Source organism: Cibotium barometz, chromosome 32 (assembly GCF_041138505.1).
Source record: "Cibotium barometz isolate CiBa-2024 chromosome 32, ASM4113850v1, whole genome shotgun sequence".
Taxonomy (NCBI): Eukaryota; Viridiplantae; Streptophyta; class Polypodiopsida; order Cyatheales; family Cibotiaceae; genus Cibotium; species Cibotium barometz.
Window position 1 is genome coordinate 9,747,031 of NC_141077.1, and position 24,361 is coordinate 9,771,391.

The 24,361-nt window shown below is 44.6% G+C and overlaps 1 pseudogene across 1 annotated transcript in view; it reads right to left on the bottom strand.

The window, feature by feature from the left end:
* Window positions 1-1,731: 1,731 nt before the first annotated feature.
* The window catches only part of LOC147619796 (protein GID8 homolog), a 36,803-nt pseudogene continuing 14,173 nt past the window's right edge, over window positions 1,732-24,361 (bottom strand). Inside the window, exons 4-5 of the transcript XR_015261789.1 lie at window positions 2,417-2,572; window positions 1,732-2,290 (exon numbers count right to left, since the gene is read on the bottom strand). The product of XR_015261789.1 is annotated as a protein GID8 homolog (transcript). The remainder of the gene's footprint in view (window positions 2,291-2,416; window positions 2,573-24,361) is intronic.

The following is a 24,361-nucleotide window of genomic DNA, read 5'->3' on the forward strand; positions in this document are numbered from 1 at the left end:
TGATTGCTAAATTCTCTATAAATCTTAATTCAAAAATCAAGAAAATCAAGATCAAGAAGTTTAAGAAATCAAACAACAAAGTGAATTAAGATTTTGAAAACAATTTAATGCAAATTCAAAAATGATTAACAAATTTTTTTTGCTAATCTTGTCAAACAAGAAATTAGCAAATCTGAAAACTATGTAAAAATTAATTTTAAAAATGATTAATACTAATCAAGATTTAAAAAATACATTTCAAAAAATTGAATTAATAATAATCCAAAAATGATTATCATTAATCAAGATTTAAAAAAAACATACTGAAAATTAAATTAAACATAATTTAAAAATGATTACTCTCTAAGCAAGGATCTAAGCCAAGAACTTTGATCCTAGGAATCTAAGCCAAGAGCTATGATACCAATGCAAGAGACTAGGATTGGCCACTCAAAGCATAGAGTGACAACATGCATATAAGAGAAGTTCACCATAAAAGCTTGAGCAAGAGCACCAAAAAGACATGAATGTCTATGAAGTGAATATTATAAAAAAAGGTACAATGTCCACCATAAGCCCTATGCCTAATATAGCCCAAGGCTCCCAAAAGTATAGATGTAAATGTCCCTAAGTCCAAGTGCCTAGGCCCCATCCCCCATGTGCATGTGCACCTAAACCTACTTCATTACAAGAGTTACCAAAACACATCTTTTTTCTTTACAAAATCTCAAAGACTTCAAAATACTTGTAGAAATGTGTAGCTTCATTGCCTAGAAAAAACATCATCTAACACGCCTTTTAAAGGCTTAAACATGTGATCATTCCACGTTTGACAGATACCCCTTCAAGCTACCTAAAATTCCATCTCACTAGAAGGAATTTTAGGTAGCTTACATCACATAATGTCACATGCACAAGTGTTGTGCACGTATGGCAGGTGACATCTAGCATAGTAAGCACAGTCAACATAAGCATTAGCATGCATATGTGTAATCAGCCGACAGCTGATCTGGGCCCCACAGGGTCAACTAACAGGGATTCAGCAGCCACATGGACCTAGGGGCCAGACGTGGCCATGTACCACACCAGAGGCAGAGGAAAGGGCAGTTCAGAGTAGGTCATGGGCAGGGAAACATGCCTACCAGCAGAGTAGGTGAACGACTAGCAGAATAAATGTATATATATGTGATTTTGCCTTGTCCACTACAGGCCGACAGCCAGGAAAACTGGGCGACCTGCTCTTTTCAGGCCTATATATGTAGGCATTTATTCCCAGCATTAGGACATCTCTCCTCCACTAGGATCAGGGGTCAACAGTTCAGAAGGGTAGCCATCTGCCAGAAGCAGCATCAGTCAAAGCATGTAGAAGATCAACATCAGCATCATCAGTAGAAGACAGCATTCAAGCATCATCAGCAGGCATCACGCATCAGCAACTAGACAGCAGACAGTATCATTTATAGATCTCTTTGTAAGCATATTTTCACACATAATATAGTTGCATTGCATTGCATTGAACTCTTGTCTCCATCTCTCTTTCATAGATCTTTAAGTGCAGTTAAGGTTGTTTTACTACGATCAATCCCTCGCATGTCAATCCCTCCCATGTCACAGCTAATTTGCATGCATTTGATGACCAGCTTTAAATAAGAATGTACTTTTGTAATATAAACAGGAATTTCACTCACGTAAACGAAAACATGTGAACATGTTAATAACATATGTTAATAACACAGAAAATCTTGTGATCACATGTTATATTCACAAAGCTTTCACAAGGGCCCAAAAAATTTATCTTTGTCGGGCATAAAAAATCTTCTTAGGTGGCCACTAACCTGTGAAGATGGTAACATGAGAACATGTGAATAGCTTATTCCCATGTGTAGCCAAGCTTTTAAGGGGTTACCAAATGGCAAGTGACCTGTTATTTTGTGAACGGTAACATGAGAACATGTGAATAACTTGTTCACATGTGTTATTATCACAAAAAATCTTGTGATCACGTGAATATTAAATCCCTGAATATAAAGCTATGAATATGATACATACTAACAAGGTAAGTTACGGCTGATAAGTTGTGAGTCATGAGCGCTGAATTGCTTGAACAGGATCATAATTAAGGACTTGAAAAAACCACAAGACCATGCATCTGCGTGCTTGGTAAGACCACTGAAAGAGAGCAAACATTACTAGGCCATGGGATCTTCGAGTGAACCATTTATAAGATCAATTATGTGAGGGTAGGAAATCTTCTCATTGAGCTGGTTTTGAACCCACATCAGCATCTTCAATAGTCCTGGAAGCTTTGGATCTATCAAACAAATAAACCACCAGAACTACAAATATTGAGAAGCTGAGACAATTAAGCAACACCTACATAAATGGAAGCAAACTGGCAAGCATGATCACAAAAATACGGGCTACACTCTGTACCAACCTTTTTCATGGCTCTGGCTTGTAAGAATAGCAGCATTAAGTTCAGTAGTTGTCTTTCGGCGCTGTGAAGCATCTAAAAGGTCTCCAACGGGACAATTTGAAGTGTCTCAAAAGCCAGCAAGGCCACAGTGCATTCCAATTCTTGCAGAAAGGTGTGCTGTTGATTTCCAAAAAAAAAGGTCTCCTAAGATTAAATCAAAGCAGCATTGAAATGGAGTCATGATAATGAGCATACAGATAAATGTGTCGGCTTCATTCTGCCCTTTTCATTCACAATTTCTTTTTTACAGGAGTGTCGTGGTTCAAACTCATGACCTCTATAGAGCATGGGTCTTGAGCTTCACAATTTTATATTTTCCAGGAGGGACCATGGTTCAAACTCACCACCTCTTGGGTAGGGTGTGTCGTGAGCTAACACTATGGCAAGAGCCCACACCCACATTTGATTTTGAGAGACCCCATAGAAGAAAAAAAGTATGAGACAAGCCACTGAATGATGCCTCCATTGAAAATGTTCTGCATTATTATTCTGTCATGTCTATAAGTGCAATCTCTTTTTTTTCGTTTGTTCGATGTTTTGAGGCTGCGATATCTTCGTATCACTGAATGGTAGGGAAAAGTGTGGGACCCTCAAAGGATTGCAACTGCCTCTTCTCATTCATCAGATTCACGTGTCTGGGAAGTGTGAACTTCTAGGAATACGCTCGGCTTCTAGGGACTCACTGCAACAAGGGCTGGACTTTGAAGCAGTAGTCTTTTTTATAAAGCCAAAATTCTCAATTATGTACGGGTGAATAGGTGGACTTTACCAGTACCAAGGAGACATTGGTAAAAGCCAGGAATGTATATCTGAGGTAAATGAAACGGATTGGCAGATTGTTACAAGGCCAAGTTAGCGTCAGTACGTTCGCACCAATCACTCCGATCTACCGGTTCTGGGCATGTACCAATTCTGAATACGTTAGATTCTTGACCCTTCGTGGATGAGACGTACCTAAAGTACCTAACCACATTGGAAGAGTACGGGTACGGAATGCAACTATATTATACGGTCTACCAATTGGTAGAATAACAACAGCACACCAACTTGAATGTGTATACTATCACGTGTCTGGTGAACAAAGGCTTTAATCAGCAAGGATTTGAACCCAGCATGCGAGGCTACAAAGCAAGACATCTCAATACATTAAACTCTGTACAGCATAAAGTATCCCAAAGCCTTAAACCCCTTAACTTGTAATAAAAAGTAGCTGCATGTCCATTGATATGGGCGTACCCATCTCCTAGTCAATACAGAGTGTTTGTCCAACCAAACCCTTTCCAAGATTCCTTAATAAACACATGGTTAATCCAAATTAATATCAACGGGCTCACGCTCACCACCCATGTCAAATCCCCATAGGATCTCCTCGTACAAGACTCGAAACCTACAAACAAACCAAACAAACGTGAAGGGGGTGCAAGCCTGACTCACCTCCCAACCTTGACAACCGTGGACAAGTCCACAAGTCTTGGTTGTCCCCACTGAGCCACGAGCTGAGCTAACTAGATAGACGTACCAACCAATCTCTACCTCGTGACGTCCCATACCGCCACAGTGCTACCCTTGCGGGCCTCGAGACTACTGCCGGCCTCAGCTGCATAAAGCAGGGAGGTTCTGCGAGGTCATGGTCAAAGTAGCAAACCGGGCAACAATATCATAGTCATCCTCTTTCTTGAGGAATTCTTTCTTGAAGACTTCTTCGAATTGTACCCAAGTCATTAGTTTAGGGTTGAGTTCTTTCCACAAAAGCAAAGCTTTGCTTGAGACGAAACCTGCTGCTAATTGGATCTTTCTGCCATCGTCATATGGATGAAACTGAAAATGGACTTTGACACTATGTAGCCAAGTGTCCATGATCTCTTTGGTACGTTGCTTTTGATCCCCCCAAGCTATTCCGGAGTAATATTGGGGCCTAAAGCAGATGCCAAAGTATCCATACCCGAAAGAGTAGATAGGGTAGTGGTCAACAAAGAGATGGAGTTCTGTAAAGCCTGCACGGCGATTTGTGCTTGACGTTCCGAGGAAGAAGCTCCGAGAACAACTTTAAACTCTTGGAAATCTGATTTTGAAACAAAATCATCGAAAAGATCGTCATTGGTGTCTTCACGTTCGGGAATGGGCTCCAACTCGGATTCTTGGGTCGACATCTTGAAGAGGGCAAGATGAGAGAAAAGTTTGATCTTGCACAAAGAAGAGTGCTAGAGAGCTTGAGAGTTTGAGAGATGTGTGGCAAGAAGCCTCCTTAAGGGGAATTTATAGGCTTCCCCAAAAGCTTACTTAGCTTTTGCTTTTGTGTTTTTTTTTTTGTAAAAAATATATATATATATATTCTATTTTCTTTAAAAAAACACTTATAAAGCAACACTTGGGTATTTTAAACCCTTTTACTAAGGTTCAGCAAAAAAAACGAAAGCAATGACAAACAAGGCGTGGGTTTTTTTTTAATTTACAAAAGCTTAAAAAAACCTCCACGCATTTGCTTTTTGCTAAATCCTGCAGGAACCTCAACGCCGCCTTCTGCCACCCGACGGCTACGTGTACCCGCCTGCCTACGTGTGAGGATTTGACGCCTGCGCCTACCTGCGCATACACTCGAGGGCTTGCATACGGGTCCGCCTGCCTACGTGCGCTTGTCCCCTCGACTGCCTGTGAGTACCACCTGCGTGTACCAGCACGCCTACACACGACTGATGCAGATTTCATGCGGCTGGCATCTTCATTCAAGTGGGTTGCGCAGCCTTCAGGCATCACATAGCCACGTAGTCTTGAACAACCTTTGCTAGTTCTCTCTCTCTCTCTCTCTTACAAAAACAGTCAGCTGGCTTTTACTTCTTCTCTCTTCCTCAAACTGTTCATTCAGTTGAAAAACACACAGCCCCTCTTCTTGCAAAGCAAACAACCCTTACAAGACCAAAATCCCCATCATGGGTTCTTACGATGCAAAAGCAACATGCTGAATTTGAAAAAACAGCAGTATGAACAGAAAAACAGCAAGCTTCTCGAACTCATACCTTTTCTTTGACCTCTCTCTCTCTACCTACCAACTTGCTCATTCACGAGGCTTGCTCTGATACCACTGTCAAATCCCCATAGGATCAGCTCGTAGAACGCTCTTGGTACAAGACTCGAAACCTGCAAACAAACCAAACAAACGTGAAGGGGATGCAGGCTTGACTCACCTCCCAACCTTGACAGCCGTGGACAAGCCCACAAGTCTTGGCTGTCCCCGCTGAGCCATGAGCTGAGCTAACTAGATGGACGTACCGACCAATCTCTACCTCGTGATGTCCCATACCGCCACAGAGCTACCCTTGCCGGCCTCGAGACTGTTGCTGGCCTTGGCTGCATAAAGCAGGTGCACGTCTGCACTAGATCTAGGCTCCTGACCATAGAGTCTCGCGTGTCTTTGTGAGAGCTCTATGGTCAGGAACCTAGATCTAGTGCAGACGTACACTTGCTTTCTGCAGCCAAGGCCAGCAGCACTCTCGAGGCAGCAGCACTCTCGAGGCCCGCAAGGGTAGCTTCGTGGCGGTATGGGACGTCACGAGGTAGAGATTGGTCGGTGCATCCATCTAGCTAGCTCAGCTCGTGGCTCGGTGGGGACAGCCAAGACTTGTGGGCTTGTCCATGGCTGTCAAGGTTAGGAGGTGAGTCAGGCCTGCACCCCCTTCACGTTTGTTTGGTTTGTTTGCAGGTTTCGAGTCTTGTACCAAGAGCATTCTACGAGGTGATCCTATATGGGGATTTGACAACCCAACCGTAGATTCGAGAATGTTGAATCACCCCTGAGCATAGAAGTTCTCATGTCCATACAGACCCAACCAGCCCTAGCCATACCGCCATGACCTGTCCCAAGGGACCGATGGTGGCAGACTAGCACTATAGACTAGCAATAGGCCCTAGTGTCCCATACCACAATGACCCGGAAGGAATCGATGGCAGAATATCTTAATGACTATGGACTAGCAAGAGTGGGTCAGCACTCTCATGGCCCAGGTATTGACCATCATAGCACAAGGCTACAACAATACAATAACCCACTTGTCACGTAGGCTGTAATGCCTGTGACCGACGGTAGACCGGATGGCCATGTCCGGGGTTCAGTGGGAGAGGACGAGTGTTACATTCCCGTAACGCCACTACGGGCATTACCACAAGAGGGGACGGCCTCTGGCTCACCACCCAGCCATAGAGGAAGAATGAGGATTGCCCCTCATCCCCCAGGCTATATAGTGTGTGGCCTGCCGTCCACACTAGCCTGGCCGCCCATGACTCCGCATGGGCGTCCTCTCCCACTGAACCCCGAACATGGCCATCTGGTCTGCCGTCGGTCACATGCATTACAGCCTACGTGACATTACCCCCCCCTTAAGAAGAGTTTTCGTCCTCGAAAACAAACTGGGGAAACCTTTTGGAAATTGCACTACGGCGTTCCTAGGTTGCTACTCCTCATCCCTATCTGTTCATTTAACAAGTACCTCCTAGTACACTTTATGTCGGGTTTGTCTGTCACGATACTATAGAATCTTTCAGATTCATGTGGTATCTTTGGTGGCTCTATCAAGTCCACCAAAATCTCTGGAGAAACTGCGTTCTCTAGTCGTGAACTGATTTCTTCAGTTTACTGACATGGAAGACAGGATGAACTTGAGAACTCTTCGGTAAAAATCCATCGCAGGAATGTTTTACAACTTTCCATAAATGATAGATGAAGACCATGTACTTTACGGAGTTAAAGTACATAGGTGGTGACTTCGGCGCCACATTTTTTGTAGGAAGTCACCAGTGGTGTGATTAGGTCAGCCGAGACTCCACAAGACCTATGCACTAGTTTTTAAGTTGACCTCTATGATAAGGACGTCCAAAAAATTCGTGTTGTAATACCAGAGATTGTACTGCAATGTGCAATGGAGGGGTCAATTTGTGTAGTCACTTCTTAGCAGCAAGTGACTTAAGCATCTTGTTATAGATGGTTGTATATGGTACTCCCACTCGGGGGAGGTACGCCATTGGGTACGGAGTTACTATGGAGTTACTAGTGTGATGATAGTGGGTACGTAGTTACTCACTACTAATACATAACTACTAATAACATTAAGATCCTCGAGTGAAGGATACTCTAGATCAACATTTTAAATTACCGAACCACAATCCATGAGTATCGAGGTACTCATAAATATGTTGACGTTGCTCAAATCGAGGGATTGATTTGTTCGATGGTATGGAATAAGCAAGAGAGTGGAGTAACTTAAAAGTTACACATCACTAGTCCTAGTGAGTTGTCAAGGTCATCCGTAGTTTGATAATCCCCTCTACCTATCAAATAACATTCAATTTTGCAAGCCCTGTCATTTAATCCGTAGTGATTATGAGTTTGGTGTGAGATATGGTTATGAAGTTCTTACAAGAGTACTCGTTTATTTGCTTGTCATTGGTTATAGCTTGGTAGAGATTGCCACCTGTGATGGGTAGGTAGCTTTGCCGTTATAATGAGGAGGCAGCAAATAATGTTCTCATAGTTATACTTCATACCAACACCAAACAAGGATAGGATGAAATTCCTAAGTTCATCATCACGAAGTACTGTGATGTTTGAATTTATATTGAATGTACGATGGAATGGGACATTGGGCTTGTGTAATTACCATCAATTATCTAGCAACCTATGGCTTCGCAGCAAGCTCAGTCATTATGCGTGGATTGAGAATGTGGTTATTAGTAGTTTGGAATTTTTCTTGATAGATGGTACAACCCACCCAAATAATTCATAAGTGTGTAACCACTTATGAAGGGTAATAATATGCAACAATGAAGCACTTTGTTACAAGTGTGAAACCACTGATCTGTTGCAAAACAGTTTATCAATAGTACCACCATATGTGCGTAGACACTATACCACATCTTCGTTGCAAGATGTTTAAAAGTTTCTTGGAAGGACTCAAGAAAAAATATATTAAACACGGTCTAGACTCGTTCTTGGACCTATGACACTAGCGCGTAGTCCGCTTGAGAGTAAAATTTTGAGGACAAAAACCTTTCTTGAGGGAAAGGAGGGATATCCTCAAATATCACATAAACTCGAATAGTTGTGTGAGTCCAGACAATACTTGAAGGGATGTGTCTGGTAATAGCAACAAAGAGTTGTAAGTGAATGGATGTAATTCCAGACACCCGTACTGGTGCAAGAATCTTTATCAAACATCTCCACATACTATATGATCTGCTCACATATATAGTATGGCATAAGAGATAGGAAGTTTGATTGTTATATTTGAAGGGAAATCTTCAGAAGTTACATTTACTCTGATAGAGTGGAGTTTAACCATCCGTAGATTGATGGTAGTTAGAAACTCAACAAGATTCTAGAGCATATGCTTGTGCAAAGATGTTACTCTAAGAGAGAAAGTATCTCTCAGCTTTAGAACTAATTCTTGTGATGCATGATTAGATTGGCTCTAGTTTATTTCTCCTATGGCCGTAGAGCTTTCCAAGGAGAAGTTTTAAAAAGTTGGTGAAGCAACATGGTAGCGTAGTCTACAAATAGCTAGTAGCATGGTCTAAGAACTTGCGCTACTAGAGTGCTCTCCAGTACATTAGCTTCTGTGATAAATGACATATGCAAAATCAAGGTATGAAATTTGCCTTAAGGTTTTGGTTGAAATACCAAACCATGGCTTGTGTGAGCATGATCCTGTCTTTACAGAGGTCTGGCGTGCTGTACGCGCACGCACTTTGTCACAGCCTCGCCCACCTTCCTCGCCGGCACATAATGCTAGTCCGGAGAGACTGGCCGTAGGTGCGACGGGTAGCGAGGCAAGGTTAATCAGGAGAGACTAGCCGAGTCTTCGGGGTATAGTTTTGATAGTCCAAGTGCGGGTCATCTTGGGATTTAGAAGACCTATGCACTAGTAAAAAGACAGTTTTATTGGCCTAGTTTGTTTAAGAACGTCCAGACTTATGTGCTGAAATGCAGTAAGTGCCAGGTCAATAAACATGAACGTCTTAAGGTTGGAGGACTACTCCATCCGCTGGAGATTCCTCAAGGGAAATGGGAAAGCATATCCATGGATTTCATTACCGGTTTACCCAAGACGAGTCGAGGGAATGACTCGGTGTGGGTGGTAGTGGACAGGTTAACTAAAATGGCAAAGTTTATTGCCACGAAGAAAATTGTTAAAACGCCAGAGTTGGCAAAACTCTTTATTGAACATCTCTACAAGCTATATGGCCTGCCCGCAGATATAGTGTCAGATAGAGATAGAAAGTTCAACAGTCATTTTTGGAAGGAAATCTTCAAAAAGTTGGATACTACTCTGAGTATGAGTACGGTAGATCATCCGGAGTCTGATGGTCAAACAGAAAGGGTTAACCAAATACTCGAGGATATGTTGCGTTCTTATGTAATAAGAAGCAATCAAATTGGGAAAAATATTTGCCCATATTGGAGTTTGCTTATAACAACTCCAAGCTTTCAGCGACGACTGGATTTACACCATTCATGTTAATGTATAAATTCCAGCCGAGATCTCTGATGGTTGTAGGCCTAGAAAAGGAGAAGATTCAATCTGTCAAGGATTTCCTTGAAGATATGAATGATATGCTCAAAGCTGCACGCGAGAGCATTCGTAGCGCACAGAATCGCGCTAAAACATTTGCCTATAAAGGACGCAGACAAGTGACCTTTGCAGAAGGTGACTTTGTATTTTTAAAGGTTCCTGCGCAGTCAACAACCATGAAAACGGGAAAGTGTGATAAACTTTCTCCTAGATATTGCGGTCCTTTCAAGGTCCTTAAGAAGATTGGGGACGTAGCCTACAAACTTGAGTTACCGGAGAGTTCTCAAGTTCATCCTGTCTTCCATGTCAGTGAACTGAAGAAATCAGTTCACGACTAGAGAACGCAGTTTCTCCAGAGATTTTGGTGGACTTGATAGAGCCACCAAAGATACCACATGAATCTGAAAGATTCTATAGTATCGTGATAGACAAACCCGACATAAAGTGTACCAGGAGGTACTTGTTAAATGGACAGATAGGGATGAGGAGTAGCAACCTGGGAACGCCGTAGTGCAATTTCCAAAAGGTTTCCCCAGTTTGTTTTCGAGGACGAAAACTCTTCTTAAGGGGGGGGTAATGTCACGTAGGCTGTAATGCCTGTGACCGACGGCAGACCGGATGGCCATGTCCGGGGTTCAGTGGGAGAGGACGCCCATGCGGAGTCATGGGCGGCCAGGCTAGTGTGGACGGCAGGCCACACACTATATAGCCTGGGGGATGAGGGGCAATCCTCATTCTTCCTCTATGGCTGGGTGGTGAGCCAGAGGCCGTCCCCTCTTGTGGTAATGCCCGTAGTGGCGTTACGGGAATGTAACACCACTCCACTCATAACCTTCACTTTCAACTTACTTATGAGTTATTATAAGCCTTGACCCTTACAATCAGCATGCTTCCTAGTCCCCAAGCCTCCGAGCCCCTGGATTAGGTTGGCTAACCTTGTGATTAGCATCAGGTACGTAACATACTTCTCGTCCCCATACATTTAGGTCCTTTGAAATGAAGTCAAGGATTCTGGAAATTGTCTCTGTAGTTTCCTGCGAATTTCCGTCGTCTGTGGAATTCCGTCGAACAGATCCATCGATGGAACCAGTCTGTCCGTTGGCGGTTTCCGTCCACCTCTGCTCCGCCAGGCTTAGCCGCCACAGCCGCCCAATGTTTGGGTTGAAATTTGGGGGTTTTCCAAATTGAGGTCAAAATCAGCAAATTGAGCCTCTTTCAGTTGCAGAAATTTGGGGCTTTTGTGAAAATTGGCCAATTAACTGCACATTGAAGTGATTGGAGTGCATAAAAATTGGGGCTTTTGATTGGAGCATGTAATTGGGCATTACAACTGTGATTTGTCGCATATGTATACACATTGTGTGTAATTGGACAATTTGGTGCAGGTTTACACTTGCTTCAGTTTGCAGGCAAACATTTGCACAGGACATTTGGTTGCCTCGAAGTGCACATTGGTGCATGGTTTGCTTGTAGGTATATTTTGTTGACATGGCTCAAAATGCTACAGATGTATTTGGTGTGCTCACCCAGGAGGACAAGTTGGATGGATCCAACTACTCCCTCTGGAGTTTCATGACCCGTAATTTGCTGGTAGCCAAAGGGCTTTGGGGCATCGTGTGTGGTGATGACACACGCCCACTTACCATACAGCCAGCCACGCCTCAAAGGGGAGGTGCTCAAAGAGCTCCTGAGGTAGAACTTGCTCCCACACAAGAGCAGAAGAGATGGGACTCTAGGGATGCATAGGCCATGTCATTGATAGTCCTTTCAGTGAAAAGGACTATTATTCCGCACATTCGTTCTTGAAAGACATCGAAGCTTGCATGGGACACATTGGAAACAATGTATCGGGTACGCAACGAGGCAAGAGTTGTCTACTTGAAGAGGCAATTGGATCTTCTTTCTATGGATGAGGGTGACTCCATGGCAGATCATCTCACCAAAGTGAAAGATTTGCAAGAACAATTGCTCAACATTAATGAGGTTATCCCAGACAGACAACTGGTCACCAACACTCTTCATAAGTTCATTCTTTACCACCTTCCTACTTGAGCTTTCACACCTCTCTCAACCTCTCTATGAGAGGTGGTGGTGATCCCGTCACTTTTGAAGAGCTGGTGGGTTTACTCTTGCAGGAAGAGCAAACAAGAGAAAACTTATCGAGCAACCGTGGTGGAGACAAGGCATTTACAGCCAAGGATAAGGGTAAAGCAAAGAGCTTTAAGCATGGGGGACAATAGTCTAGCAAGGCTGGTCATGGACGGCCCTCTTCTGGTGGTGAAAAGTCTGACAAAGGGGATGCAAACAAGCCCAAAAAGAAGGGCAAATGTCACTGCCATAAGCCTGGACACTACATCAGTGAATGTAGAAATCGGATTGCAAAAGAGAAAAGGAAAGAAGCAGGCAATGCAGTAGCAGACTCTTCTGATGAGACAAAGCACAACAATCAGCTAATATAATTCAGGAAGAGTACACTTTTTTGGTCACATGCACTAGTGACACACCAAGTGCTTCAGACAATGATATGTCTTGCATTGCATCTGACAGACAGGATGTTTCATGGTATTTTGATAGTGGTGCTTCGAGCCACATCACTTCATGCAAAGATGTATTTCAGCACTTGGTTTATGCTTCAAATGGCCGCACTGTATCATGTGCATATCATACCACATATCCAATAAAGGGAATTGGCAATGTCATACTTATTGCAGCCAATGGTGCCAATATATGTATGAAAAATGTATTGTATGTTCCAGGGATAAAGAAAAATCTGCTCTCCGTCTTAGCCATAAACGACCAAGGTTTAAAGGTTGAATTTGAAGATGGGAAGTGTTTGGTAAAAGACCCATCAAAGGGTTATGAAATAGTCACTTCTGGAACACGATACAAAGGCTTGTATAAGCTGGACAGCTATGACAAGTGTACTTATGATGCAAATACAGTGGTTGCCCACACTCCTGCTATGCATGATGTAGAGCTATGGCATGCTCGTTTTGGGCATGTAAATTTTCGGAGTTTGATGCTTTTGTAGAAGCATCATACGGTTCATAATATGTCTCCAACAAGACATGTATGTGGAGTGTATTTTGGGAAAGATGCAACGAAAACCATTCCCCAAAGATGGAGCTGTTAGAGCTGAAAGTAAATTACAGCTCATACATAGTAATGTATGTGGTCCAATGCGGACACCATCCATAGGGAGACATCTTTACTTCGTCACATTCATTGATGACTACTCCAGGTTTGCATGGGTTTACCCTTTGAAAGCGAAAGCAGAGGTGTTTATATGCTTTCGACACTTTGTAGCAATGGCTGAAAATATGTGTGGATGTAAAGTCCAAACACTCCGCTCAGATAGAGGTGGAGAATACATGTCAAATGCATTCAAGGATTATATGCTTCAGAAGGGCATCAAACACCAATGTACTTTGCCTTATACACCGCAGCAAAATGGTGTAGCTGAGAGGAAAAATAGATCTCTCATGGAGATGGCAAGATGCATGGTGAAAGCACAAAAGTTGCCTCACAATTTTTGGATGGAAGCTATAATGTGTGCAACTCATGTGTTGAACAGGTGTCCAACAAAAGCTTTGAAAACCATAATACCATTTGAGGCTTGGTATTTGAAACCGGCCTCTGATAGAAACCAGAGTGCGGTAGGAGCAATCACCCGTCCACTTGTAGTCTAGATGAGAAACCAAACACAGATTGGGGCTAGAGTGCCCAAATCTGAAAACACAGCGACACCTGTTGGCCCCAAAGCTTGGCGCCCCTTGCGGTATTTCTTTATTCAATTAAAATAATATGTATGGCTGAGTACAACACAAAGACCAGCCAAGAGTTTACACCTGTAAGTCCAATCTGACGGCCCACAAATCCTTCTCAGCACAGAGGATCTATGCACACAGATCTGTGTCCTCAAGCAACACACTGTGCCTCCCTCTTATCAGCCAAGATCACAAAGCAGGCCAGCCATGGGCATACATCTGGCATAACTCAAGAGCATGATACATCTTCTCAGCTCAAACATACATATGCTGTTCAATCTCTGTCTTAATCCCTTGTCAATCTGCCATACTCCTCCTCTCACAAGGAGCCAGATAACACATACCTGCAGCAGACATCAAGCAATAGAAAGAGAGATGGATGAACAGTAACAGAGCTTACCAAGTTCAGCTCGTGAAACAACACTGGAGGAAGCAACAGCACCAATCTGTGCCTGCAGGCACTTGAATCCACAATCCTGCTTCACACGTGTGCTTGCTCTTGCCTGTATCCTCCTCCTGATGCTCACTCCTATGCTGTCCTTGAAAAATACAGATCTGAAAATCAGCACAGTACCCGTCTGTACCACCTCGGGATACGTACCAGGCGTTGTACTTGCATAAACAGCCTGCTGTCCACTTCTGTACCTGCCTGAATTTGAGAAAACAGACCTGTCCAGCACCTGTCCAGCACCTGTTAACACCTCTGCAGCAACTGTACCTTCTGTACCTTGCTGCCCGTACACTGTACGGCAGCTGTACAAAGTGTACTTGCTGGAAAACAGTCTGTACAGCCTGTACAGGGCTTCTGCGCAGCCAAACCAGCAGCAGTTCTGTGCGCCGCCAGCAACAGAGGAGAAAGAGAGAGAGAGAGTGTGCCCAGTTCTGGCCGTACAGTGCTGTACGGCTGGTTCCACTCAGAAAAACAGCAACCAAAACTGGTTTTCAGCAGTCGCCTCCTCCTTCTTGAGCTTTTCCACGCTAGTTCACAAGCGCATGAGGGCTTCTCCACTTTTGCTACACGACTCCCCAAAAAGGGAAGAGAGAGAGAGAAGAGAGAGAAAACTCCTCCCCAATTTAATCCCTAGGGCCCCAACTTTAATAAGTTCTTAGGGCCACTAAGGCCTAGGGGCAAACTCCAATAAACATTAAAACTTAATGTTTCTAGTTCCCCCCTTCACACCTAGGGATGTCCACACATCTTAAACACTGTCCGGGCACCCCCCATGTGAATCATAAAATATTCTGACTCTGCAACCACCATGCCCACACTTGTCCTGCTCCATTTTCACAGGGCCATGACAGTATAGCCGAAAGCCAACAGTGGATCATATGCGTACATTTGGGTGTTTGGCATATGCACATGTGCCAGAACAACTCTGAACAAAACTAGATGACAAAGCAATCAAATGCATTTTTGTGGGCTACAGCAATGAGAGCAAAGGATACCATCTTTATAATCCAAGGATTTTTGTCAGTAGAGATGTGGTATTTGCTGAAAATTCAGAACAGCCCATGTACAGCTTGTATAAAAGTAATGATACAGGCATACAGGACATGTTTGATGGACTATTACCCATTGCAATTAGGGGGGATTCAGATCAGCTAGCCCCTACACAAGAAAATCCTCATGTAGAACATGTGGAACAGCCAGCCATTCAGCCCCTTCTATGGAAGAAGTGGAAGATCTTGTCAGGGAAGAGCAAACAGCCATAGACACAGCCAAGTCAGTGCCAAGATGGTTGCTGAAAACTTTGCAAGAAAGCAAACTTGCAGCTCCACTCACAGGTAGAACAAGGGCTAGTTCCAGCCATGCATTGAATATGCATTGTGGGGAGTCTGCATTAGCCATGGATGGTCTCTTTGATTCAGAAGAGCCTTCTTCTTATGAAGAAGCACATGAGAATGAGCATTGGGTGCAAGCTATGCAAGCTGAAATCTCTTCTATCATGAAGAACAATACTTGAGATCTTGTGGAATTGCCTAAAGGCAAGCATGTCATTGAAACAAAGTGGGTGTAAAAAGTCAAAAGGAAGTTTGATGGTACTATTGACAGGTACAAAGCAAGACTTGTGGCTAAAGGCTACTCCCAGAAAAAGGGAATAGATTATGAGAAGACTTTTGCTCCTACTTCGAGAATGATCACAATAAAGGATGGAAAGTGCATCAATTGGACATCAAAACTGCATTCTTAAATGGGGATTTACAGGAGAAAGTATATGTAAATCAGCCCATTGGTTTTGTAGTTCCTGGTGAGAAACATAAAGTATGCAAGTTACACAAAGCATTGTATGGGTTAAAGCAAGCTCCAAGAGCTTGGTATGATAAAATACATGTTCATCTAACCAGCCAAGGTTATGTGAATAGTCCAGCTGAAAGCACATTGTATGTGAAGAAAACCGGTGCCGATATTCTCATAGTCATCTTGTATGTAGATGACATGCACATTACAGGTACTAGCAAAGCACAAATTTCAGATTTCAAAGCCGATTTGAAAGCTAAATTTGATATGTCAGATTTGGGGCCTTTACACTACTATCTCGGCATACAGTTTATGCATACAGATGATGGCATTGTTATGCAGCAAACTAAGTACATAAAAAGTTTGCTAAAAAGGTTTCACATGGATGAATGTAAGCCCATTTCTACTCTAGTAGAACCAGGTGTACGGCTTACTATGCATGATATTGGAGAGTCTTTTGAGGCCGGCATTTACGGCTAGGCAGTGGGATGTCTCATTTGCAAATTCATGCACAGCCGAGGCACAAAGCATTGGCAAGCAGTCAAACGCATTTTTCGTTATCTTCAGGGTACCTGGATCTTGGTTTGTTCTATCCCAGGGGGGGCAGCTTGCAGCTTTATGCATACAGTGATTCAAATTGGGCTGGTGATTATGATACCAGGCAATCCACCAGTGAGAATTGTTTTTTTCTTGGCAGTTCATGCATATCTTGGTTGAGCAAAAAGCAACCCACTGTTGCCACATCTACTTGTGTGGCTAAGTACAGGGCAGTCTTCACAGCTACAGTAGATTGTGTATGGTTGAGGAGATTATTGGCTGATGTTCGTGAGTGTCAGCAGACACCCACCACATTCTCACTGATAGCCAGAGTGCTATGGCCGTGACACGAAATCCAGTATTTCATGCACGTACCAAGCACATTTAGATTCATTATCACTATGTCAGAGAGAGGTTACATGCAGGGGAGATCAGTTTATCTTACTGCCCTACACAGGATAATGTTGCAGATCTATTCACAAAGGCTAAATTTACCTTGAGAAAAGTTTGAAGCTTTCCGCAAAGCTTTGGGCTTACTCTCATACAGAGAGTGATCTGCTACCTTGTGCAGGTTCACACTTCCACTACAAGGGGGTTTGTAGGCATATGCTCACCCCACTTGGAGAATTCATTAGATAAAGTCATGTAGAAGTCGACCTTAGCATAGGTATTGCATCAATAAGCATGTAGGCCATAAGCACATGGGCCAGCCCATAAGGACCATCATTAAAGGCCAGGCAGCCAGTCGGCAGCCTACAGACGCCCCAAATCAGTAGTCGACTTGCATCACATGCCTACTAGCATGGGTCGGCCAACATCAGACAGTTGACCAGCATGTGGGACGAGTGTAAAAATGTGCAGCATTTAATGCTGATTAAATGTGGCAATTTGTGTCCATAAAAACAGGCCACGAGCTGATAAACAGGCCAACCAGCAGCAATACTTCATATATTTAAACAAGCGCTCAGTTCTCAGTCTAAAGCATCATTTATCAAATCAGTATTCAGCAGTTCGCAAGCCTCCGGCTTCTTGTGCATACTTTCAACATTCAGCTCTTGATTGTGCTACAGCCCCAAGGCCTCCACGAAGAGCATTCTTCAGCATTCAGTCAGCATATGTGCATCCCTCAATTTTAGGTTTGCATAGTGGTCATTGAAGAGCTATTCAAAGGAGCTTGGACAGCATATGGTTCAGCCTGCGTTCAATCTACTTCATCCTTGCATTTGGCAATCCTAAGTCATCATTCATACTCATTGAACAAAGTTCTCCAAAGGAATATAAGCAAATACTCCTGCTTGCACGGGGGGAGGGGGGGTGTGTTGAGACATCAAACTCAACTAGTGCTGCGGGGGGCAGACATTGATAACCCACCTAGGTGATAGCTTCCGCACTTATACCACCAGCATGGTTGGTGAGATTATGGTTGATATGCTGCCAGTGGATGACACGCTATGTGACAGCTACTTTGGAGTACAAGAGTTATGGCATAGTTATAGCACCAGCTTATATAGTCCGGTTCACACTATGGACTGACCATTGTATGTTATTGTTAGAGAGTAATTTCCCTTTATGTATGTACTCTTATCTTTTAGTTATATCGTTGTAGAGAACAGAAGAAGATAGAAGAAAATTCAATCATCCATCTCTCTTGTGTCTTGCACTCTCTTGTGTGTGTGTGTGTGTGCTTGCAAGAAACTCAAGCTTTCCCTCTCTCCCACATTCTCTTTATGGTATCAGAGCTCCGGTTTGTGTGAGAGCTAAGGAGGCAAGCAAGAGACAAGAACAAGCAAGAAAGGAAGAGGTACACAGGTAAGAGCATCATCATCTCTTCCCCTTCTTATTTAGGTACAACACCCCCTCGGTAGCTCCGATTGAGGAGCTATCTTTGCAGGCTTGGAGGTGCCTATGAAGTGTAAAGTACTTTCGATCAGATTTGCGTTTCAGGCGCGTTTTGGTCTCCGTTCGGTCACTGCAAGGTATTTCCAACAATTTCGAGAAGTTCTGGTAGAGAACTGTCTCTGGTCGAAAGTTGGTTATTGCAGTGCAACAGTGCATTTTGGAAATGTACATAGTGTTTGCACATGTATTATTGATATTGGGTGTATGTACATGTACTCTAGTCAGATCTGGTGACATACAAGTTGTGCTGAAGTACTGTTGCAGCAATCAAAGAAGATACTGTTGTGTAACGTGTTACAAGTTGCATACAGAAATTGTCTGTTTGCAAGTTTCTGATTGTTGCAGGCAAACATGTCTGATGGATTCAATCATATTATCAGTGAGAAGCTAGATAAGAATAACTTCCATGCCTAGAAGTTCAGAATGACTAATTTTCTAATACATAAAGGATTTTGGGACTATGTCAAAGGAGACAATGAAGAGCCTCCAAAGTTGTCTGAAGAGAATGCCACTCCAACAGATATAAAGGCATTCAAGGATTGGAATCAAGGTGCAAGGAAAGTCATGTATTGACTTTTGATCAGTGTCACAGACACAGTGATAGAACACATATAAGATGCCAACACTCCAGTAAATACATGGCAAAACTCAATGCAGATGTTCCAAACCAATGCAAAGACAAAGAAACTGCAACTAAAACAAGAGCCGCATATTGTGGACAAGAAAAGCATGTCTATCAATGAGTATGATTTAAAGGTCAAGGGTATTATTGAATCCGTTGGGTCTATCAATGTATCGATGGACGATGATGATTTGGTGAGTGTCTGTTTGAATGGGCTTGGCAAAGAGTACAAGCCATTCAAGACCTCCACTGCAGTCAAAGAGAATGTTTCCAGCTTTTGGGACTTAGTGTCTATGCTGATCATAGAAGAAAAGTCTCTGGGTGAGGACTCTTCTTCACAAAGCCAGTGTTGGAATATATATCATCTCCAGAGGGTCTACATACACCTTTTTATGCTTGTACTGGTCATTTTATGAGACCCTACATTTGCATATTTCAACAGATATTATTTAGGATTTTTCTACCATTTTTAGGCATTTTATAGCATTTTTATGCTACGAGACAGCTGTCAACCTACTATACAGCTGGCCGACCAGCTCTCAAGAGGGATCCATAAGGGTGCTCACCCTTCCCCTCAATTTTCATCTCATTCTTGCATATCTGTGTCAGAATATGCAACGGAAATGATAACCAAACTTGGGTAGACAAGAGCAAGTAGAATGCAATGAGAAAGTGGTGGAAGCATGGGGCCTATTTATATGCCCCATGTGAGCAGTCGGCCTACTGTAAAAGCACTCCACGACTGCATCAGCAGTCAGCCAGCAGTACAGAAGTCCACGACTGCATACATCCAGTCGGCCAGCAGTAAAATACTCCACGACTGATGTCTGGGCAGTCGGCCAGCCACACGACTGCAGAATGGACAGTCGGCTAGCCACACCAGAGTCTTCTGCCAACTTCTGGCATCGCTCCACACCACTGAAAAATGGAAAAAAATAGGGAAAAAATACGGGGAGTGAGGAAAAATGATAAAACACCTCATAAGGGCGGGCACACCCACAACAAAGGCCCTGGTGTATAAAAGTAGACAGGAGATAACTTCTAACACCCCCTCTCAGCTCTTGGCTGTGAAACCAACCCAAGGGAGCTGGAGTGCCGCCTGAGCGTAGCTTGAGGTAGAGACTTCGTGAAGAGGTCCGCCGCATTGTCCTCCGTCGAACAATAAAGTAGCAAGATGTCACCAACCAAGATCTTCTCACGTACAAAGTGATACTATATCTCTATATGCTTGGTCCCGGCATGGAAGACCGGGTTCCGAGCAATAGCTATACAACTCTGGTTATCGCACTGGATGACTGTGGGCTCCTTCTGAGGAAACCCAATCTCGCCTAGCAGCCTCCGCAGCCATACAACCTCACAAGCAGCACCACAAGCAGCCCGGTACTCTGCCTCTGTCGAAGAAAGGGCAATAGTTGGCTACCTCTTGCTGCTCCAAGAAACTGCTCCTGAGCCGAGGGTGAAACTGTATCCTGAAGTAGATCTCCTCGTGTCTGGATCTCCTCCCCAATCTGAGTCACTCCAACCTTGGAGCCTGACTCCATCCCCTCTTGTGTAAAAGAGTCCCAGATCCTTCGTACTCTGCAGATACCGCAAGATCCGCAATCCTGCGTCCCAATGAGTCTTCAATGGCGTCTGCATAAAAGAGCTCAACAGCCCCACGGAGAAGCTCGAGTCCAATCTCGTGTTCAGCAACCAGATCAATGAACCAACCAACTTCCGGTACTGTGAGGCATCAACTGGCTCACAAGGATCAGTAACGGTTAACTTTGTGTTTGGGTCCATCGGCGAAGTAATAGGCTTGCAGTTCTCCATCCCAAAGGCCTCACATGAACATACCGCTGCTAAAGACGAAAAACCCCCTCTAGGTCTGCCAGATCTCCAATCCCAAAAAGAAGTGGAGTAAGCCTAAGTCGGTCATCTCAAACTCCTTTGACAAGGCAGCCTTCGTTACTCTAATGTGCTCCACATGACCGCCAGTGAGAATGAGATCATCCACATAAAGGATGATAAGCGTGACCATGCCGCGTTCCCGAAAGAGATACAAGTTTGGATCTGCAACCGATCTCTGAAATCCAATCCGAATAAAGAAGAAATCAATCTTCTGATTCCAAGCCCTGGGAGCCTGCTTAAGACCATACAAGGCCTTACGTAACCTGTAAACCATCCCTTCAGATCCTGGAACAATAAAGCCTGGAGGCTGCTCAACATACACCTCCTCCTGTAGGTCGCCATTAAGGAACGCAGATTTTACATCCATTTGATACACGGGCCACCTCTGAGAAGAAGCAAGGGCAAGAACAGTCCGAATCGTGGACATCCGTGCTGTCGGTGCAAAGGTATCCTCATAGTCGATACCTGGCCGCTGAGCATAACCTTTAGCCACAAGTCTGGCTTTGTGTTTGTCCACCGACCCATCAGACGCATATTTGGTCTTAGAGACCCATTTGACACCAACGACTGACCGCTTCAACGGCCTCGGTACCAACTTCCAAGTGTTATTCTTCTCGATGGCATCAAGTTCCACCTGCATGGCTTTCCTCCAAGTATCCTGTGAAAGGGCTTCCTTTACGGAAGTGGGTTCTTTGTGCCGCATAATACGAGACATCAAAGCATAGTTCACCTGAAGAAGCTCCGCTGTGTTGCTTTTATCTCGGACTCTATGTGATCTTCGAGGGCCGTCCTCTGTGGTCCACTCGGAGGGTAGCTCCGTGACACCTGACTCCCGAAGGGTGTCTAACAACCACCTAGGTACTCGAACAGATCGTGGAGCCTCCTGTGGTCGCGGGGGCTCAACTCCAGCTGCGGGCTCAACCTCCTGTACTGACTGAGGTTGATCAACTGGAATAATGGTCTGGGAATCATCATCAGACTCCTCTGGATCTCCAAGAAGTGGCGGCTCCTCGACAGTGGATACTGGAACATGCTCGTCAAAGACCACATCCCGACTGACAACAATCTCGTTCCTGTCTGGATCATACAACCTGTATCCCTTGGAAAGAGAGTTATACCCCACAAATACAAGCTTGCGGGACTTGGAGTCAAGCTTCCCCCTCTGCTTCTTCGGAATATGTACATACGCGTCACTCCCAAAGACACGGAAGTGCGAGACATCAGGTTTCCTGCCAAAGTATGCCTCAAATGGAGTCATATGGGGTACTCAAGTCGTCGAAGATCGGTTGAGGATATGGATGGCCGTTGCCACAGCCTCTCCCCAAAGTGGACGAGGAAGATCACGATGCTCCAGCATGGTCCTCGCCATCTCCACCACAGTCCTGTTCTTGCGTTCAACAACTCCATTCTCCGAAGGCGATCCTGTATTGGCCAGTTCCCTTTTGATGCCATGATCTCCACAAAATCTGAGAAATACAGTCGAGGAGAATTCACCTCCTTTATCAGCCCTGAGAGTCTTGACCTGAAATCTAGACTCTTTCTCCACCATCACGTGCCAATCCTTGAACCGAGCAAAAGCTTGGTCCTTCTGGGAAAGAAAGTAGACCCACGTGAATCTGGTACAATCATCAAGCAGCATAAAGTAGAGAGATCCTCCCAAAGATGGTGTCTGCTGAGGTCCACACAAGTCAGTGTGAATCAACTCCAATGGTTTCGAAGCCCGCCTGGAAGCCTGCTTCGGAAAGGATTCCCTGTGCTGCTTACCACGTATGCAAGAACTGCAGCGCCCTTGCCTACTACCAACATCTGGCAAGCCAACCACCATCTGGTCTCGGAAAGCTCGCCTCAATGCATCCACGTTTAAGTGGCCAAAACGAAAGTGCCACAAATCTCCGACCTGAGAACGAGGAGAGTGCAGAGAGCTTGTAGATACCATTCTCCACACCGCCTTCCCAAGCCACCTCGCCAGTCTCACGGTCCCGTAGAGCAACTGAATGCTCCTCAAATTCCACCCGAAAGCCAGTCTTGCATACTTCATGCACTGACAGAAGATCAAAACCCAAAGCAGGGACATAAAGAACACGGGAAGCATGTTTGCCCCCCTTGCCGTCGGGAATAATCTCCATCCGGCCCTCACTATGTATCGGAATAGTGGAGTTGTCGCCAATAAAGATGCGACCTGACTGCCGTTTCAGATCTAGAAAGAAGTCACGGGATGGAGTCATGTGCCTGGAAGCACCACTGTCAAGAATCCATTCTCGAGTATCCTTCGCGGTGAAGCCAACTGCCTCCTCGCTCGAAGATGATGAAGCGTCGGAGTCCACCATCTCTAAGTGCACAAATGCCAGAGTCTTTGCAGCTGAGGCTGAGGAATCAGCACTCTTCCCTGTCCGCTTAGGGCACTTCCTCCAATAGTGGCCTTTCTCGCCACAATCATTGCAGAATCTTTCGGCCTTCAGCTTCTCTCGAGTCAGGCTTCTTCTCAAAAGACTTCTCCGGTGAAGCCTTCCCTTTGCCCTTGTTATTATTCCGGCCTTTTGACCGTTGGCCAGTTAAGGCCTCCGAACCGCCGCTACGAGGAGGGTTCGTGAAACGTTCCTCCTGGTCCAAGACCATTGGCACAAGCTCCTCCCAAGTAATGGTGCTGAGGCTGCCACTCGTAATCAACGAGGAATAGAAAGCAGAATACTGAGCAAGCAAGTGGGACAGCAAAGTGATGGCCATGTCTTCAGATGATATCTCTTTCCCAGCTTGTAGGACTTCCTACTGAAGGGCCTGCAGCTTGTTAATGTGTTCCCGCATCGTCGAGGACTTTGCAGGGTTCATAACCCGCATCTGCACTTCCAAGGAGATCCGTTTCATGGGTGATACCCTGTTGTAAAGAGAAGCCAAATGCTCCCATATGCCTCTCGCCAGCGTCATGTGCTTTACATGATTGATCACTTGTGGTGTGCAGTTGAGGAAAATAAATGACCAGACCCTGGCGTTGACATGATCCCACATGTGTGCCTGTGCCTCTCGGTCCTTCCTCGTCGACAGTAACTCCCCTTCCTCTGTTTCCGGCCGTGGAACCTCGATGATGATGAAATCAGCAAGGTCATATGACTCCAGCACAAACTCCATCATGACCTTCCAGATGCCGTAATTGGACCCGTCCAACTGACGGTCCACTGGCAACGTGGGGAGAGTCGGAATCTTCACGTGCTTCTCAGCCATCTCTAGTAAATCTGCCATCGTGGGGAGTAGACTGAAAGGGTGGGTGGGTGGGAAAAAAAAATCGTAAAAACCTGCAAGTGGCTGTCTAGCACCTAAGCCCGCCTTTCTCTTGCACCTTCTCTTCAATCAGCAACCTAACGCTCCCCCTCTTGCTCAGAAAACTCCCAAGATCTATCA